This window comes from Rutidosis leptorrhynchoides, chromosome 11 (assembly GCF_046630445.1).
Source record: "Rutidosis leptorrhynchoides isolate AG116_Rl617_1_P2 chromosome 11, CSIRO_AGI_Rlap_v1, whole genome shotgun sequence".
Lineage (NCBI taxonomy): Eukaryota > Viridiplantae > Streptophyta > Magnoliopsida > Asterales > Asteraceae > Rutidosis > Rutidosis leptorrhynchoides.
The window spans coordinates 224572396-224593764 of NC_092343.1; positions in this window are offsets into that span (position 1 = coordinate 224572396).

Below are 21369 nucleotides of genomic sequence, written 5' to 3' on the forward strand. Positions count from 1 at the left end.
ACTGTAGGTATCAAAATTTCATCCTCCAGAACCTCTTCTTCTTCCGATTCCTCCTCTTCCGGTTCCTCTTCTTCCGGTTCCTCTTCTTCCGGTTCCTCTTTAGGAATTTGTGAATCTTCCCAAATTATATTCGGCTCTTCATTATTATTAGGTGAGTCGATGGGATTTGTACTAGTGGTAGACATCTATCACACAATATCAAACACATTAAGAGGTTAATATATCACATAATATTTACATGTTAATAATATATAGTTTCCAACAAAAGTGTTACGCAATCGTTTTTAAAGAAAACACGTTCGAAGTCCAGACTCACTAATGTATCCTAACAAACTCGATAATACACACTAATGCAAATTTCTGGTTCTCTAAGACCAACGCTCGGATACCAACTGAAATGTCCCGTTCATATTGATTATAAACGTTCCATATTAATTGATTTCGTCACGAGGTTTTGACCTCTATATGAGACGTTTTTCAAAGAATGCATTCATTTTTAAAACAAACATAACCTTTATTTTATCGATAAAGGTTTAAAAAGCATTACATAGATTATCAAATAATTATATTCTAAAATATACCGTTTACACACGACCATTACATAATGGTTTACAATAAGAATATATTACATCAAAAATAAGTTTCTTGAATGCCGTTTTTACATAATATCATACAAGCATGGACTCCAAATCTTGTCCTTATTTTAGTATACAACAACGGAAGCTCTTAATAATCACCTGAGAATAAACATGCTTTAAACGTCAACAAAAATGTTGGTGAGTTATCGGTTTAACCTATATATTTATCAATCGAAATAATAGACCACAAGATTTCATATTTCAATACATCCCATACATAGAGATAAAAATCATTCATACGGTGAACACCTGGTAACCGACATTAACAAGATGCATATAGAATATCCCCATCATTCCGGGACACCCATCGGACATGATAATTTCGAAGTACTAAAGCATTCCAAATTCCAGAATAGGGCTTGTTGGGCTCGATAGATCTATCTTTAGGATTCGCGTCAATTTGGGGGTCTGTTCCCAAATTCTTAGGCTGTCAAGCTAAAAATGGGCATATTCGGCTTCAATCATTCACCCATATAAAGTAGTTTCATTTACTTGTGTCTATTTCGTAAAACATTTATAAATTTGAATGTATTCTCATCCCAAAATATTAGATTTAAAAAGTGGGACTATAACTCACTTTCACGGATTTTTACTTCGTCGGGAAGTAAGACTTGGCCACTGTTCGATTCACGAACTTATAACAAATATGTACATATATATCAAAGTATGTTCAAAATATATTTACAACATTTTTAATACGTTTTAATATTTTAAGTTTATTAAGTCAGCTGTTCTTGTTAGTAACCTACAACTAGTTGTCCATAGTTAGATGTACAGAAAATAAATTGATATATATTATCTTGACCCAATCCACGACCCAGTGTATACACATCTTAGGCTAGATCACAACCCAAAGTATATATATTTTTGGAATCAACCTCAACCCTGTATAGCTAACTCCAACATTACTGCATATAGAGTGTCTATGGTTGTTCCAAATAATATATATAGATGGGTCAATATGATATGTCAAAACATTTGCATACGTGCCTATGGTATCCTAAGATTACATAATATATTAGAATACATGTATAATACAATACAAGTTAACTAGGATATGATTAATATAGATTTGTTACCAATTTTCACGTAGCTACAACAAGCAAAAATATCCAATCTTGTTTTACCCATAACTTCTTCGTTTTAAATCCGTTTTGAGTGAATCCAATTGCTATGGATTCATATTGAACTTAAGTTTATGAATCTATACAGAAAAAGTGTAAGTTTATAGTTGGAAATACAGGTTACAAGTCATTTTTGTAAAGGTAGTCATTTCAGTCGAAAGAACGACGTCTAGGTGACCATTTTGGAAAACATACTTCCACTTTGAGTTTAACCATGATTTTTGGATATAGTTTCATGTTCATAAGAAAAATCTTTTTCCCAGAAGAACAACTTTTAAATCAAAGTTTATCATAGTTTTTAATTAACTAACCCAAAACAGCCTGCGGTGTTACTACGACGGCGTATATCCAGTTTTACGGTGTTTTCGTGTTTTCAGGTTTTAAATCATTAAGTTAGCATATCATATAGATATAGAACATGTATCTAGTTGATTTTAAAAGTCAAGTTAGAAGGATTAACTTTTTTTTGCGAACAAGTTTAGAATTAACTAAACTATGTTCTAGTGATTTCAAGTTTAAACCTTCGAATAAGGTAGTTTTATATATATGAATTGAATGATGTTATGAACATCATTAATACCTCAGGTTTTGTGGATAAACCTACTAGAAATGAGAAAAATAAATCTAACTTCAAAGGATCCTTGGATGGCTTGAAAGTTCTTGAAGCAGAATCATGACACGAAAACAAGTTCAAGTAAGATTTTCACTCGAAATAAGATTGTTATAGTTATAGAAATTGAATCAAAGTTTGAATATGAGTATTACCTTGTATTAGAAAGATATCTTACTATAAATAAGAGAGATTTCTTAAGGTTGGATGATCACTTTACAAGATTGGAAGTAAGCTAGCAAACTTGGAAGTATTCTTGATTTTATGAAACTAGAACTTATAGAATTTATGAAGAACACTTAGAACTTGAAGATAGAACTTGAGAGAGATCAATTAGATGAAGAAAATTAAAGAATGAAAGTGTTTGTAGGTGTTTTTGGTCGTTGGTATATGGATTAGATATAAAGGATGTGTAATTTTGTTTACATGTAAATAAGTCATGAATGATTACTAATATTTTTGTAATTTTATGAGATATTTCATGCTAGTTGCCAAACGATGGTTCCTACATGTATTAGGTGACTCACATGGGCTGCTAAAAGCTGATCATTGGAGTGTATATACCAATAGTACATATATCTAAAAGCTGTGTATTGTACGAGTACGCATACGGGTGCATACGAGTAGAATTGTTGATGAAACTGAACGAGGATGTAATTGTAAGCATTTTTGTTAAGTAGAAGTATTTTGATAAGTGTCTTGAAGTCTTTCAAAAGTGTATGAATATATATTAAAACACTACATGTATATACATTTTAACTGAGTCGTTAAGTCATCGTTAGTCGTTACATGTAAGTGTTGTTTTGAAACCTTTAGGTTAACCATCTTGTTAAGTGTTGTTAACCCATTGTTTATTATATCAAATGAGATGTTAAATTATTACATTAACATGATATTATGATGTATTAATGTATCTTAATATGATATATATACAATTAAATGTCGTTACAACGATAATCGTTACATATATGCCTCGTTTCGAAATCATTAAGTTAGTAGTCTTGTTTTTACATATGTAGTTCATTGTTAATATACTTAATGATATGTTTACTTATCATAATACCATGTTAACTCTATATATATATATATATATATATATATATATATATATATATATATATATATATATATATATATATATATATATATATATCCATATATATGACATCATATAGTTTTTACAAGTTTTAACGTTCATGAATCACCGGTCAACTTGGGTGGTCAATTGTCTATAAAAAACCTATTTCAATTAATCAAGTCTTAACAAGTTTGATTGCTTAACATGTTGGAAACTCTTAATCATATAAATGTAAATTTCATTTAATATATATAAACATGGAAAAGTTCGGGTCACTACAACCCAAGCTGCTCTATTTCTATGCATCTTCACGACAAATTTTGACGGGTTGGTAATCTATCTCTAGCTACTCCCCAGATGAAGATATTGATTTTTCTAGGGACATATTTCATCCATCTAGAAAACGAATCAGTAGAAGGTAACACGAAATCATCTATATGCACTCAAGTAGATGCAACCGAGTATGTTATATCGTCTCCCAAAGACCATTTCCATGAATCTTGATTTTGAGTTAAACTTATATTACATATAGTTGCAACCATCTCGTCTAGAGTAGCAACATTTCTGTCCCCAATATTTGATCGGAGCCATGACCAGGACCAATTTCCATATACCAATCTATCTGCAAGAATGCATTCTTTGTTCAACTCTAAATGATAATGCCGGCGATATTTATCCTTCAATGTACCATCACCCAACCAATTATCATGCCAAAAACGAATAGATTGGCCATCACCAATTTTAGCACAAATAACATGAGGGGGAATTGGCCCTTGACGAACAGATTTATGAAACGATTCAACTAGATTCGACGACATACCTTTGCAAGTTAACGTAGGACCACCTATACCTGCAGATTCACCATGAATCGACTTCACTACATGTGCCCAGATCGCATTCGGACACACCTTTAAGAGCCATATCCACTTATATAAAAGTGCAGAATCACATGTGATTGGGTTTTACAATCACATGTTATTGGCATGCAGAATCACATGTGATTTACTGCATGTCAAATCCAATCACATGTAATTAAAAAAAAATTCGAAAAAAAAAAATTTCGAAATTTTTTTTTTTGAAAATTCTTTTTTTTTAATTTTCTTTTTCAATCACATGTGATTATCGCACCACGTATCACACTCTGATTGGTCCCTTGGATCTCAACTTATAAGTTGGTTTCATTTGAATATTTCTCATTCATTTATAATTAATAATTAATTATTATCTTTTCTTCTTCTAAAAATAACCGTATTAATCTACAACCTCTTAAACCTCTTATACAAATTGAGTCCATAACATCATCTGCTACATTCATACGAATCCATTTTCATGTTTATCTTCTCCATTAATATTAAAATACATACATGAACAAAAAACTCATTTTAGCACATAAGCTCCTCCTTGGCTCCTTGTTGTAGCTCTCAGTTAGTTGAGACCCACAATCACTTAAGCCCCTAGTTGTACTATTATCACCCATTTAGTCATTTAGAAGTAGCCTTTTACCATCGTTTGGATCATTGATCCGTTGCAACTTTAACACCTATGATTTCATCCTCATCTTGTATCAGAAGAATCTTAGAAGCAGTATGGATCAATAAAATCTAGTAATAAAGATGAAGATAATTCAGAATATATATTTGAAATTGCATAAATCTGTTGGAACTTTGATCCGATTTGACCCGAATCCAACCCGCCCACTAACTTCTTTGATAGTAAATAGTGTATCTATTATGTTAGTAATTATGTATTACTAAATAATCATTACATTTATTGTTAATGAGAAATAAGTATCATATGTGTGTGTGATAAATGGGGTTATTACACTAGCAGTTAATTAGGATCAATCAATCATTAACTTAGTGCTTAATAAATATAATCAACATTAGTCCTATTATTAATAGAATTCATGGAGACTCTTCAATTATTACTTGGAGTTTCACTTTAGTGATCCTATAAATAAAAATTCCATTACTTTGTTGGAAGGGAATAAGTGACACATACTGGATAAAAGAGAGATAGACAAGATATTGTTCTTGTCAAGTTCGTGTATGTTTAAGGTAAAACATGATAAGGAAATCTTAGGTTGTGAACAAAGAAAGCTTTCCGTTTGTGATCGCTTTCTCGACCGGTGATATAAACGTCGATTCTTTCGCTTTCGCTACAGTTTTGGGTTAAATAATACATTATATCTGAGCTATATGTTTATAATCTCGGGTATACTCTTCAATATGTTTGATGAAGTTTCGTGAATTTGAGAAATAAAATTTATTTGAATCGTTAAATGATCTAGAAATGATGTTTGATAACGTTTTGGAAATCATTGGAATTGGAATAAAAGAATGGTCAAACGCTTATTTTTATATTTTGTTATTTTCCTTGCAAAACTAATAGTTAATAAATATGTGCTAGAGGTGTACAGTTTAGACGAAACTCTGCAAAATCATGTTGGGGATTAAAAAGAACAAATGTCTTGATATTTGTTGAGATTTATAAAACAGAAAAAAAATTACTAAAATCTTTAGTTATCCATATGTTTACTATATGGAACCATACACGGAAGTTGATGTTCCACTTTCTACTGTTTGTATTTTTGGAGTAATTCAACTGTTGGTTTTTACCAAATCAATTCGCTTGTTATTCTACGTTAATAAGTATTAACAATTTTAATGGGTTTAATTAACTTATGAATTGATCTTGTTCAATGATTCTAGCTCTATTAGTTCTTTGCGAATTATGAAAAATAAAAATAAAACATACGTGTTTTTTTTATGAGCTAATAAATAATCATGAATATTATAGTGTAAGTTACATCTAGTAGTTGTGTATAAATTACACAAAACGCCTATATGGTGTATGTGGTACATTTTTTATGAGTTTTGTAACTCTTATGTATTAATTGGTTATTATGTTCATAAGTTGTAATAATTATAAATAAAATAAAATGAGTTAAGTAACTCATAAGTTTTATAATAAAATTGAAATAAATACGGCTTAATATAGTATCGTGACTATTGAGTTTTGAACTATACAGTTATTTTGGTAATAACAAATGTGTATTCGCGGTGAATATTTAAATGAACTTGGAGTAGTTCAAATATTTATGTTTGGTCCATTATATTATCTTTGTGATAATTGTTATAAACGTTGATTTTCTATTCCTTATACGTTATAGACATTATATTAAAGAAAGTTTTGTATCGAGGACAATACTTGGTTAATCATTTTTGTAATGATTACAAAATTTCTTTCTCTATATTAATGAAATTGTGATCATAACATTTAATTATTTTAGTAATAATTATGATAAACTTTCATATTGTTTGAAATTAAATATTGGAGTACCTTTTATCATTTAGAATAAGTATTTCTGTGTGAAATACTGAATATATCAACCATTTGTTGGTGTAAATAAATATTTCAACGTTTTGACTTGTTTACTTTTTCAAATCGATTCATGTTCTTTTATGTTTGACATGAAGTAAGTTTATGTATCCAATTTCATATTACTATTTTTTGAATATTTCATAATTCTATATTTGTTATAGAAATTATTTAGAAAAAAGAAAGAAAAGTGTATACGAGGACCTATTTTATTTTATATTTCTTTGTGAAATATTGAACATATAAGATATTATTAAGTATAATAATTAAACTATTTTTGCGTTTAAAAGTAATTTCTTAGTGAAATTAGAACCTTTATTAAATTTGCATATGTGCAATAATTTGATAACTTTGCATGATTGATTATGTCAATTGTAGTTTCATGGTGGTATTTGTGGACGGTAATTGGGAACATAGTGACCTTTTTCTTCATAACCTACCGTGAAATATTATTTGGTATAATTTTATTATTGACAAATGGTTTTGTATATACAGATGGATATTAGTTAGTCTTGCATAAATGTCTACACATTAAACATTAATTTAATTGAACTTTGTGTTCTATAATGGCTTTCATACCCAACATAGTTGTTTAAATTAGCGAGGACTTTATGTTACATAGAAACAATTTCAAAACTGATGAGCATAAATATCCAATGCGTTTGGAAGAGCAAGAGGCTCAAGATGCTCTTGCCGCATTTAAGAAACTTATATGAGGAAGAAAATAAATCTCTAATTAAGTAAGAGAGTGTAAAGCATACTGCGCTTAAAACAAAGAATATTGTCACTCATATTGGTTCGTGAGTAAAAATTTAACTCTAGTGAGTTACTATCGTTAAATATATATTGTCAACATCAGTTGATATACGAGATCAAATTTTTACGCTTGAACATTGGTTCAAGCTTTAATTATTTTCTTACCTCAAAGTTTGGAGCATACGACGTTGCACCTTACTTATAATGAAAACATCAAGTTTCGTTTTCGATTGTATTAGTTATTATGGTAGGTAAACTTTGTGTTTGCATCTTGTCTTGTGTGGATTGCAGGTTTGAACATGAGAACCATTTATTGTTGGATAACGAAACCTCTGTAGCATTTTAATGAATTTCACTTTTTCAAGTCAAGTGGAGATATGTGGGAATAACTATTTAGATGGAGTTGTAAAGATCGATTCATACAAGTTTGTCTTGATGATGATCGAAATTGAATCCCTAAATGATCGTTCATATTGGTTTTCATTATTAATTTATGAATGCGGCTAAATTTTCTTTATTGACAAGCTCATGTAATTTTAGTTTCATTCTAAATGGTTATATTATATTTATCAAAACTAAGTGATAATAGATGTTTTTCTACACTTACAAATTTAATATGTTTGAAATGAGGTAAGCGTGTTGCATGCTAGATTTAGTCATAGAGACTAAAAATATTTATAGCTTAGCAAGCACTGCCAAGAAGAAAACAATAATGATCCATTGCACTTGACTCATTTTAATTATGTAGTCTTATGAACGTTAGAAAAAGACACGTGGCATATCTATTAATAAATTTTTTTCTCATGTTAGTTGATTTCTCGAAAATCCAAAGCGTTGGATTAAATTTTAAAATTATGTGAATTTTGTTTAGAATTAACTTAAGTAAAAACTTATTGAAAACATATATGAAGGTCCAATCGAGGATGTGAATATCTTGTGATTAGTTCATGTTGATGCTAAATATACTCAAACGTCATTTCTTTACTCCAATAACTCCACAACAAAATGGTGTCTTGGAAAGTTGGAATAAATGCTTCTCGAATTTGTTAGGGCAATGATGGGGTAATGCGATCCCACATTTGTACCTAATTGGTGTCCTTGAAAATTAGTAATTTTCACACTATATACGTTATGGAAAGATTGTGCGCACAACTACAATGTCTTAGTATATTAAGGTTGCAAAACATATATATTAAATATATTATATAAAATTTGGAAAATTGGTCCAAAAGTGTGAATTTTGTTTTCACCAAATACGTTTACAATCAAAAGGTTATGTGTTCATAGGTGAACACATCAGTGGGAGTTTAACTAAATTTGATTTTTTTTTTGTAACGTTCTTGAAAATTTGTTTCCAAAATCTCAAGATACAAATAAAGAATTGCCTTTATTTGTTGTTACATAATTTCTTTCAAGTGGGAGAATTTTGAGGAATAATATTAGAGAATTTGTTTTTCTATTAACGAGTACTCAAACTATTGCGAATGAGAGTAATTCTGAATTGTGTGGGAGCTTAATTATGAGATACCAATAATTAGTTTCAAGGAAACCTCGTATCTTGTTATAAGCTCACCAAATGAGTTTGATTCTAGCCATAATGACAAAGGTAGACCTTGAGTTACATCATATGAATGTTAAATGTTTTTTTTCTTCTCTCAGTGATGAACTGTAGCAAGAAATCTATGTGTAGATTTCATCAATGGCCACAAACATATGGTTTGTAGATTGTTAGAATTAATTTATGGCCTCAAATAGCCTATGAGAAAATGGTATATGTGAAATGTCCCGTTCTTATTGATTAAAAACGTTCCATATTAATTGATTTCGTTGCGAGGTTTTGACCTCTATATGAGACGTTTTTCAAAGACTGCATTCATTTTAAAATAAACCATAACCTTTATTTCATCAATAAAGGTTTAAAAAGCTTTACGTAGATTATCAAATAATGATAATCTAAAATATTCTGTTTACACACGACCATTACATAATGGTTTACAATACAAATATGTTACAACAAAATAAGTTTCTTGAATGCAGTTTTTACACAATATCATACAAGCATGGACTCCAAATCTCGTCCTTATTTAAGTATGCGACAGCGGAAGCTCTTAATAATCACCTGAGAATAAACATGCTTAAAACGTCAACAAAAATGTTGGTGAGTTATAGGTTTAACCTATATATTTCAAATCATAATAATAGACCACAAGATTGCATATTTCAATACACATCCCATACATAGAGATAAAAATCATTCATATGGTGAACACCAGGTAACCGACATTAACAAGATGCATATATAAGAATATCCCCATCATTCCGGGACACCCTTCGGATATGATATAAATTTCGAAGTACTAAAGCATCCGGTACTTTGGATGGGGTTTGTTAGGCCCAATAGATCTATCTTTAGGATTCACGTCAATTAGGGTGTCTGTTCCCTAATTCTTAGATTACCAGACTTAATAAAAAGGGGCATATTCGATTTCGATAATTCAACCATAGAATGTAGTTTCATGTACTTGTGTCTATTTTGTAAATCATTTATAAATCTGCATGTATTCTCATCCCAAAAATATTAGATTTTAAAAGTGGGACTATAACTCACTTTCACAGATTTTTACTTCGTCGGGAAGTAAGACTTGGCCACTGGTTGATTCACGAACCTATAACAATATATACATATATATCAAAGTATGTTCAAAATATATTTACAACACTTTTAATATATTTTGATGTTTTAAGTTTATTAAGTCAGCTGTCCTCGTTAGTAACCTACAACTAGTTGTCCACAGTTAGATTAAGTCAGTTTATTATGTCAGTTTAGTAACCTACGACCCAGTGTATACGTATCTCAGTATTGATCACAACTCAAACTATATATATTTTGGAATCAACCTCAACCCCGTATAGTTAACTCCAACATTCACATATAGAGTGTCTATGGTTGTTCCGAAATATATATAGATGTGTCGACATGATAGGTCGAAACATTGTATACGTGTCTATAGTATCTCAAGATTACATAATATACAATTCAAGTTGATTAAGTTATGGTTGGAATAGATTTGTTACCAATTTTCACGTAGCTAAAATGAGAAAAATTATCCAATCTTGTTTTACCCATAACTTCTTCATTTTAAATCCGTTTTGAGTGAATAAGTTACAAATCATTTCAGTCGGAAAAATAAGTTACAAATCATTTTTGTAAAGGTAGTCATTTCAGTCGAAAGAAAGACGTCTAGATGACCATTTTAGAAAACATACTTCCACTTTGAGTTTAACCATAATTTTTGGATATAGTTTCATGTTCATAATAAAAATTATTTTCTCAGAATAACAACTTTTAAATAAAAGATTATCTTAGTTTTTAATTAACTAACCCAAAACAGCCCGCGGTGTTACTACGACGGCGTAAATCCGGTTTTACGGTGTTTTTCGTGTTTTCAGGTTTTAAATCATTAAGTGAGCATATCATATAGATATAGAACATGTGTTTAGTTGATTTTAAAAGTCAAGTTAGAAGGATTAACTTTTGTTTGCGAACAAGTTTAGAATTAACTAAACTATGTTCTAATGATTACAAGTTTAAACCTTCGAATAAGATAGCTTTATATGTATGAATAGAATGATGTTATGAACATCATTACTACCTTAAGTTCCTTGGATAAACCTAATGGAAAAGAGAAAAATGGATCTAGCTTCAACGGATCCTTGGATGGCTCGAAGTTCTTGAAGCAGAATCATGACACGAAAACAAGTTCAAGTAAGATCATCACTTGAAATAAGATTGTTATAGTTATAGAAATTGAACCAAAGTTTGAATATGATTATTACCTTGTATTAGAATAATAACCTACTGTAAGAAACAAAGATTTCTTGAGGTTAGATGATCACCTTACAAGATTGGAAGTGAGCTAGCAAACTTGAAAGTATTCTTGATTTTATGTAACTAGAACTTGTAGAATATATGAAGAACACTTAGAACTTAAAGATATAACTTGAGAGAGATCAATTAGATGAAGAAAATTTGAAGAATGAAAGTGTTTGTAGGTGTTTTTGGTCGTTGGTGTATGGATTAGATATAAAGGATATGTAATTTTGTTTTCATGTAAATAAGTCATGAATGATTACTCATATTTTTGTAATTTTATGAGATATTTCATGCTAATTGCCAAATGATGGTTCCCACATGTGTTAGGTGACTCACATGGGCTGCTAAGAGCTGATCATTGGAGTGTATATACCAATAGTACATACATCTAAAAGCTTTGTATTGTACGAGTACGAATACGGGTGCATACGAGTAGAATTGTTGATGAAACTGAACGAGGATGTAATTGTAAGCATTTTTTTAAGTATAAGTATTTTGATAAGTGTATTGAAGTCTTTCAAAAGTGTATAAATACATATTAAAACACTACATGTATATACATTTTAACTGAGTCGTTAAGTCATCGTTAGTCGTTACATGTAAGTGTTGTTTTGAAACCTTTAGGTTAACGATCTTGTTAAATGTTGTTAACCCAATGTTTATAATATCAAATGAGATTTTAAATTATTATATTATCATGATATTATCATGTATGAATATCTCTTAATATGATATATATACATTAAATGTCTTTACAACGATAATCGTTACATATATGTCTCGTTTAAAAATCATTAAGTTAGTAGTCTTGTTTTTACATATGTAGTTCATTGTTAATATACTTAATGATATGTTTACTTATCATAGTATCATGTTAACTATATATATATATATATATATATATATATATATATATATATATATATATATATATATATATATATATATATATATATATATATATATATATATATATATATATATATATATATATATATATATCTCCATATATATGTCATCATATAATTTTTACAAGTTTTAACGTTCGTGAATCACCGGTCAACTTGGGTGGTCAATTGTCTATATGAAACATATTTCAATTAATCAAGTCTTAACAAGTTTGATTGCTTAACATGTTGAAAACATTTAATCATGTAAATATCAATCTCAATTAATATATATATAAACATGGAAAAGTTCGGGTCACTACAGTACCTACCCGTTAAATAAATTTCGTCTCGAAATTTTAAGCTGTTGAAGGTGTTGACGAATCTTTTGGAAATAGATGCGGGTATTTCTTCTTCATCTGATCTTCACACTCCCAGGTGAACTCGGGTCCTCTACGAGCATTCCATCGAACCTTAACAATTGGTATCTTGTTTTGCTTAAGTCTTTTAACCTCACGATCCATTATTTCGACGGGTTCTTCGATGAATTGAAGTTTTTCGTTGATTTGGATTTCATCTAACGGAATAGTGAGATCTTCTTTAGCAAAACATTTCTTCAAATTCGAGACGTGGAAAGTGTTATGTACAGCTGCAAGTTGTTGAGGTAACTCAAGTCGGTAAGCTACTGATCCGACACGATCAATAATCTTGAATGGTCCAATATACCTTGGATTTAATTTCCCTCGTTTACCAAATCGAACAACGCCTTTCCAAGGTGCAACTTTAAGCATGACCATCTCTCCAATTTCAAATTCTATATCTTTTCTTTTAATGTCAACGTAGCTCTTTTGTTGACTTTGGGCGGTTTTCAACCGTTGTTGAATTTGAATGATCTTCTCGGTAGTTTCTTGTATAATCTCCGAACCCGTAATCTGTCTATCCCCCACTTCACTCCAACAAATCGGAGACCTGCACTTTCTACCATAAAGTGCTTCAAACGGCGCCATCTCAATGCTTGAATGGTAGCTGTTGTTGTAGGAAAATTCTGCTAACGATAGATGTCGATCCCAACTGTTTCCGAAATCAATAACACATGCTCGTAGCATGTCTTCAAGCATTTGTATCATCCTTTCGCTCTGCCCATCAGTTTATGGATGATAGGCAGTACTCATGTCTAGACGAGTTCCTAATGCTTGCTGTAATGTCTGCCAGAATCTTGAAATAAATCTGCCATCCCTATCAGAGATAATAGAGATTGGTATTCCATGTCTGGAGACAACTTCCTTCAAATACAGTCGTGCTAACTTCTCCATCTTGTCATCTTCTCTTATTGGCAGGAAGTGTGCTGATTTGGTGAGACGATCAACTATTACCCAAATAGTATCAAAACCACTTGCAGTCCTTGGCAATTTAGTGATGAAATCCATGGTAATGTTTTCCCATTTCCATTCCGGGATTTCGGGTTGTTGAAGTAGACCTGATGGTTTTTGATGCTCAGCTTTGACCTTAGAACACGTCAAACATTCTCCTACGTATTTAGCAACATCGGCTTTCATACCCGGCCACCAAAAATGTTTCTTGAGATCCTTGTACATCCTCCCCGTTCCAGGATGTATTGAGTATCTGGTTTTATGAGCTTCTCTAAGTACCATTTCTCTCATATCTCCAAATATTGGTACCCAAATCCTTTCAGCCCTATACCGGGTTCCGTCTTCCCGAATATTAAGATGCTTCTCCGATCCTTTGGGTATTTCATCCTTTAAATTTCCCTCTTTTAAAACTCCTTATTGCGCCTCCTTTATTTGAGTAGTAAGGTTTTTAATGAATCATTATATTCATAGATTTTCCTCGAATGGGTTCTCTGTCCTTCCTGCTCAAGGCATCGGCTACCACATTTGCCTTCCCCGGGTGGTAACGAATCTCAAAGTCGTAGTCATTCAATAATTCAATCCACCTACGCTGCCTCATATTCAGTTGTTTCTGATTAAATATGTGTTGAAGACTTTTGTGGTCGGTATATATAATACTTTTGACCCCATATAAATAGTGCCTCCAAGTCTTTAATGCAAAAACAACCGCGCCTAATTCCAATTCATGCGTCGTATAATTTTGTTCGTGAATCTTCAATTTTCTAGACGCATAAGCAATCACCTTCGTTCGTTGCATTAATACACAACCGACACCTTGCTTTGATGCGTCACAATAAATCACAAAATCATCATTCCCTTCAGGCAATGACAATATAGGTGCCGTAGTTAGCTTTTTCTTCAATAACTGAAACGCTTTCTCTTGTTCATCATTCCATTCAAATTTCTTCCCTTTATGCGTTAATGCAGTCAAGGGTTTTGCTATTTTGGAAAAGTCTTGGATGAACCTTCTGTAGTAACCAGCTAGTCCTAAAAACTGGCGTATGTGTTTCGGAGTTTTTGGGGTTTCCCACTTTTCAACAGTTTCTATCTTTGCCGGATCCACCTTAATACCTTCTTTGTTCACTATGTGACCGAGGAATTGAACTTCTTCCAACCAAAATGCACACTTTGAAAACTTAGCGTACAATTCTTCCTTCCTCAATACTTCTAACACCTTTCTCAAATGTTCACCGTGTTCTTGGTCATTCTTTGAGTAAATAAGTATGTCATCAATGAAAACAATGACAAACTTGTCAAGGTATGGTCCACACACTCGGTTCATAAGGTCCATGAACACAGCTGGTGCATTAGTTAAACCAAACGGCATGACCATAAACTCGTAATGACCGTAACGTGTTCTAAAAGCAGTCTTTGGAATATCATCTTCTTTCACCCGCATTTGATGATACCCGGAACGTAAGTCAATCTTTAAATAAACAGACGAGCCTTGTAGTTGATCAAATAAGTCGTCGATTGTCGGTAGTGGGTAACGGTTCTTGATGGTAAGTTTGTTCAACTCTCGGTAGTCGATACACAACCTGAATGTACCATCTTTCTTCTTGACAAACAAAACAGGAGCTCCCCACGGTGATGTGCTTGGTTGAATGAAACCACGCTCTAAAAGTTCTTGTAATTGGCTTTGCGGTTCTTTCATCTCACTGGGTGCGAGTCTGTAAGGAGCACGAGCTATTGGTGCAGCTCCTGGTACAAGATCTATTTGAAATTCAACGGATCGATGTGGGGGTAATCCCGGTAATTCTTTCGGAAATACATCGGGAAATTCTTTTGCAATGGGAACATCATTGATGCTCTTTTCTTCAGTTTGTACTTTACGTGTGCTAGAACAGCATAGCAACCTTTTCTTATTAGTTTTTGTGCCTTCAAATTACTAATAAGATGTAGCTTCGTGTTGCCCTTTTCTCCGTACACCATTAAGGGTTTTCCTTTTTCTCGTATAATGTGAATTGCATTTTTGTAACAAACGATCTCTGCTTTCACTTCTTTCAACCAGTCCATACCGATTATCACATCAAAACTCCCTGACTCTACTGGTATCAAATCAATCTTAAATGTTTCGCTAACCAGTTTAATTTCTCGATTCTGACATATATTATCTGCTGAAATTAATTTACCATTTGCTAATTCGAGTAAAAATTTACTATCCAAAGGTGTCAATGGACAACTTAATTTAGCACAAAAATCTCTACTCATATAGCTTCTATCCGCACCCGAATCAAATAAAACATAAGCAGATTTACTGTCAATAAGAAACGTACCCGTAACAAGCTCCGGGTCTTCCTGTGCCTCTGCCGCATTAATATTGAAAACTCTTCCGCGGCCTTGTCCATTCGTGTTCTCCTGGTTCGGGCAATTTCTAATAATGTGGCCTGGTTTTCCACATTTATAACAAACTACATTGGCATAACTTGCTCTGACACTACTTGCTCCGCCATTACTCGTTCCGACACCATTTGTTCCTTTCATTCTATTAACCCCTGGTCCGTAGACCTCACACTTAGCCGCACTATGACCATTTCTTTTACACTTATTGCAAAATTTGGTGCAGAACCCCGAGTGATACTTTTCACACCTTTGGCATAGCTGCTTCTGATTGTTGTTGTTGTTGCAGTTATTATTGTTGTTGGGATGATTGTTGTAGTTGCTGTTGTTGTTGTTGTTGTTGTTGTTGTTGTTGTTGTTGTTGTTGTTGTTGTTGTTGTTGTTGTTGTTGTTGGGCCGTTTGTTGTAGTTGCGATTGATGTTGCGATTGTTGGGATAATTGTTGCGATTATTGTTGTAATTGCTGTTGTTGTTGTATTGGTGATTCTTATCACCGTTTTCCTCCCACTTTCTTTTGACTTGCTTCACATTGGCCTCTTCAGCGGTCTGTTCTTTAATTCTTTCTTCAATCTGGTTCACTAGTTTGTGAGCCATTCTACATGCCTGTTGTATGGAGGTGGGCTCCTGTGAACTTATATCTTCTTGGATTCTTTCCGGTAATCCTTTCACAAACGCGTCGATCTTCTCTTCCTCATCTTCGAATGCTCCCGGACACAATAGGAACAATTCTGTGAATCATCTTTCGTACATGGTAATATCAAATCCTTGGGTTCGTAACCCTCGAAGTTCTGTCTTGAGCTTATTGACCTCGGTTCTGGGACGGTACTTCTCGTTCATCAAGTGCTTGAATGCTGACCACGGTAGTGCGTACTCATCGTCTTGTCCCACTTGCTCTAGATAGGTATTCCACCATGTTAACGCAGAACCTGTGAATGTATGCGTAGCGTACTTCACTTTGTCCTCTTCAGTACACTTACTTATGGCAAAAACCGATTCGACTTTCTCGGTCCACCGTTTCAATCCGATCGGTCATTCGGTTCCATCAAATTCCAAAGGTTTGCAGGTAGTGAATTCTTTGTAGGTGCATCCTACACGATTTCCAGTACTGCTAGATCCAAGGTTATTGTTGGTATGTAGCGCAGCCTGTACTGCGGCTATGTTTGAAGCTAGAAAAGTACGGAATTCCTCTTCATTCATATTCACGGTGTGTCGAGTAGTCGGTGCCATTTCCTTCAAAATAGTCAAATGGAACAAGTTAATCATACAGAATATTAAGAGTAGTTAATAGTATTTCGTAGCATAATATGAACTCATTTATAAAAGCTTTTTCTTCATATTAGCGTTTTATAAATTTAAATTCGGGTAGTACCTACCCGTTAAGTTCATACTTAGTAGCTAATATACAATTCAACTACTACAATTCTATATGAAAAACTGATTATAATAATATTTCGCGTTCAAACTTTTACACAATATTTTACAAACTTACAATACCGCTTATTTTACATATAGCATGAAATATAGCACACAATAAATTTGATACAAGATGGTTGTGAAGATAATTCTAGCTAGTACACAAGTCGTTTAGCAAAGGCAATAAAGACACGTAATTCATACGTCCAGAAACAAGTCATGCATTCTGGTTTTACTAGAATTACCTCTCATCCTTGGTCTTGTGGAACATAACCATTATGGCCATTGATAAGACAGCGTGTTGTAACGTCGTCAAAGGGACGAGGGTTACGTAATGTCCAACAGTCCCGTAACAATCTAAAAACCTCATTTCTTACCCCAATTACCGACTCCGTCACTTGTGGGAACGTTTTGTTTAATAGTTGTAGCCCGATGTTCTTGTTCTCACTTTGGTGAGAAGCGAACATTACTAATCCGTAAGCATAACATGCTTTTTATGTTGCATGTTAGCCGCTTTTTCTAAATCACGAAGTCCAATATTCGGATATATTGAGTCAAAATAATTTCTTAACCCATTGCGTAAAATAGCATTTGGGTTCCCCGCAATATATGCGTCAAAGTAAACACATCGTAACTTATGGATTTCCCAATGTGATATCCCCCATCTTTCGAACGAAAGCCTTTTATAAACCAAGGCATTCTTGGAACGTTCTTCGAATGTCTTACAAACTGATCTCGCCTTAAATAGTTGTGCCGAAGAATTCTGACCGACTCTAGACAAGATTTCATCAATCATGTCTCCTGGTAGGTCTCTTAAAATATTGGGTTGTCTATCCATTTTGTGTTTTTATACTGTAAAATAGACAAGAGTTAGATTCATAAAAAAAATACTTATTAATACAAGCAATTTTTAAATATATCATAAAGCATAAGCACACTATATTACATATATTACACCACACGAATACAACTATCTTATTCTGACTCGCTTGTTTCTTCTTCTTCGGTTTTGGTTCGTTTTGCCAAGTTTCTAGGGATATATGATGTTCCCCTAATACGAGCTGTCGTTTTCCACATTGGTTTAGAAAAACCTGGTGGTTTAGAGGTTCCCGGGTCATTGTTACAACTTAAGGACTTCGGGGGTTGACGATACATATAAAGTTCATCGGGGTTGGAATTAGATTTCTCTATTTTTATGCCCTTTCCCTTATTATTTTCTTTTGCCTTTTTAAATTTAGTTTGGGTAATTTCTATAACATCATCGGAATTCTCGTCGGAATCCGATTCATCGGAGAATTGATAATCCTCCCAATATTTTGCTTCCTTGGCGGAAACACCATTGACCTTAATTAACCTTGGTCGGTTGGTTGAGGATTTTCTTTTACTTAACCGTTTTATTATTTCCCCCACCGGTTCTATTTCTTCATCCGGTTCCGATTCTTCTTCCGGTTCCGATTCTTCTTCCGGTTCCGACTCTTCTTTCGGTTCCTCTTCGGGAACTTGTGAATCAGTCCACGAATCATTCCAATTTACATTTGACTCTTCATTATTATTAGGTGAGTCAATGAGACTTGTTCTAGAGGTAGACATCTATCACATAATATCAAACGCGTTAAGAGATTAATATATCACATAATATTCACATGTTAAAAATATATAGTTTCCAACAAAATTTGTTAAGCAATCATTTTTCAAGTAAACACGGTCGAAGTCCAGACTCACTAATGCATCCTAACAAACTAGATAAGACACACTAATGCAAAATTCTGGTTCTCTAAGACCAACGCTCGGATACCAACTGAAATGTCCCGTTCTTATTGATTAAAAACGTTCTTAGTGAAATTAGAACCTTTATTAAATTTGCATATGTGCAATAATTTGATAACTTTGCATGATTGATTATGTTAATTGTAGTTTCATGGTGGGATTTATGGACGATAATTGGGAACATAGTGACCTTTTTCTTCATAACCTACCGTGAACTATTATTTGGTATAATTTTATTATTGACAAATAGTTTTGTATATACAGATTGATATTAGTTAGTCTTGCATAAATGTCTACACATTAAACATTAATTTAATTGAACCTTGTCTTCTATAATGGCTTTCATACCCAACATTGTTGTTTAAATTAGCGAGGACTTTATGTTACATAGAAACAATTTCAAAACTGATGAGCATAAATATCCAATGCGTTTGGAAGAACAAGAGGCTCAAGATGCTCTTGCCGCATTTAAGAAACTTATATGAGGAAGAAAATAAATCTCTAATTAAGTAAGAGAGTGTAAAGCATACTGCGCTTAAAACAAAGAATATTGTCACTCATATTTGTTCGTGAGTAAAAATTTAACTCTAGTGAGTTACTATCGTTAAATATATATTGTCAATATCAGTTGATATACAAGATCAAATTTTTACGCTTGAACATTGGTTCAAGCTTTAATTATTTTCTTACCTCAAAGTTTGGAGCATACGACGTTGCACCTTACTTATAATGAAAACATCAAGTTTCGTTTTCGATTGTATTAGTTATTATGGTAGGTAAACTTTGTGTTTGCATCTTGTCTTGTGTGGATTGCAGGTTTGAACATGAGAACCATTTATTGTTGGATAACGAAACCTCTGTAGCATTTTAATGAATTTCACCTTTTCAAGTCAAGTGGAGATATGTGGGAATAACTATTTAGATGGAGTTGTAAAGATCGATTCATACAAGTTTGTCTTGATGATGATCGAAATTGAATCCCTAAATGATCGTTCATATTGGTTTTCATTATTAATTTATGAATGCGGCTAAATTTTCTTTATTGACAATCTCATGTAATTTTAGTTTCATTCTAAATGGTTATATTATATTTATCAAAACTACGTGATAATAGATGTTTTTCTACACTTACAAATTTAATATGTTTGAAATGAGGTAAGCGTGTTGCATGCTAGATTTAGTCATAGAGACTAAAAATATTTATAGCTTAGTAAGCACTGCCAAGAAGAAAACAAGAATGATCCATTACACTTGACTCATTTTAATTATGTGGTCTTATGAACGTTAGAAAAAGACACGTGGCATATCTATTAATAATTTTTTTTCTCATGTTAGTTGATTTCTCGAAAATCCAAAGCGTTGGATTAAATTTCAAAATTATGTGAATTTTGTTTAGAATTAACTTAAGTAAAAACTTATTGAAAACATATATGAAGGTCCAATCGAGGATGTGAATATCTTGTGATTAGTTCATGTTGATGCTAAATATAATCAAACGTCATTTCTTTACTCCAATAACTCCACAACAAAACGGTGTCTTGGAAAGTTGGAATAAATGCTTCTCGAATTTGTTAGGGCAATGATGGGGTAATGCGATCCCACATTTGTACCTAATTGGTGTCCTTGAAAATTAGTAATTTTCACACTATATACGTTATGGAAAGATTGTGCGCACAACTACAATGTCTTAGTATATTAAGGTTGCAAAACATATATATTAAATATATTATATAAAATTTGGAAAATTGGTCCAAAAGTGTGAATTTTGTTTTCACCAAATACGTTTACAATCAAAAGGTTATGTGTTCATAGGTGAACACATCAGTGGGAGTTTAACTAAATTTGATTTTTTTTTGGTAACGTTCATGAAAATTTGTTTCCAAAATCTCAAGATACAAATAAAGAATTGCCTTTATTTGTTGTCACATAATTTCTTTCAAGTGGGAGAATTTTGAGGAATAATATTAGAGAATTTGTTTTTCTCTTAACGAGTACTCAAACTATTACGAATGAGAGTAATTCTGAATTGTGTGGGAGCTTAATTATGAGATACCAATAATTAGTTTCAAGGAAACCTTGTATCTTGTTATAA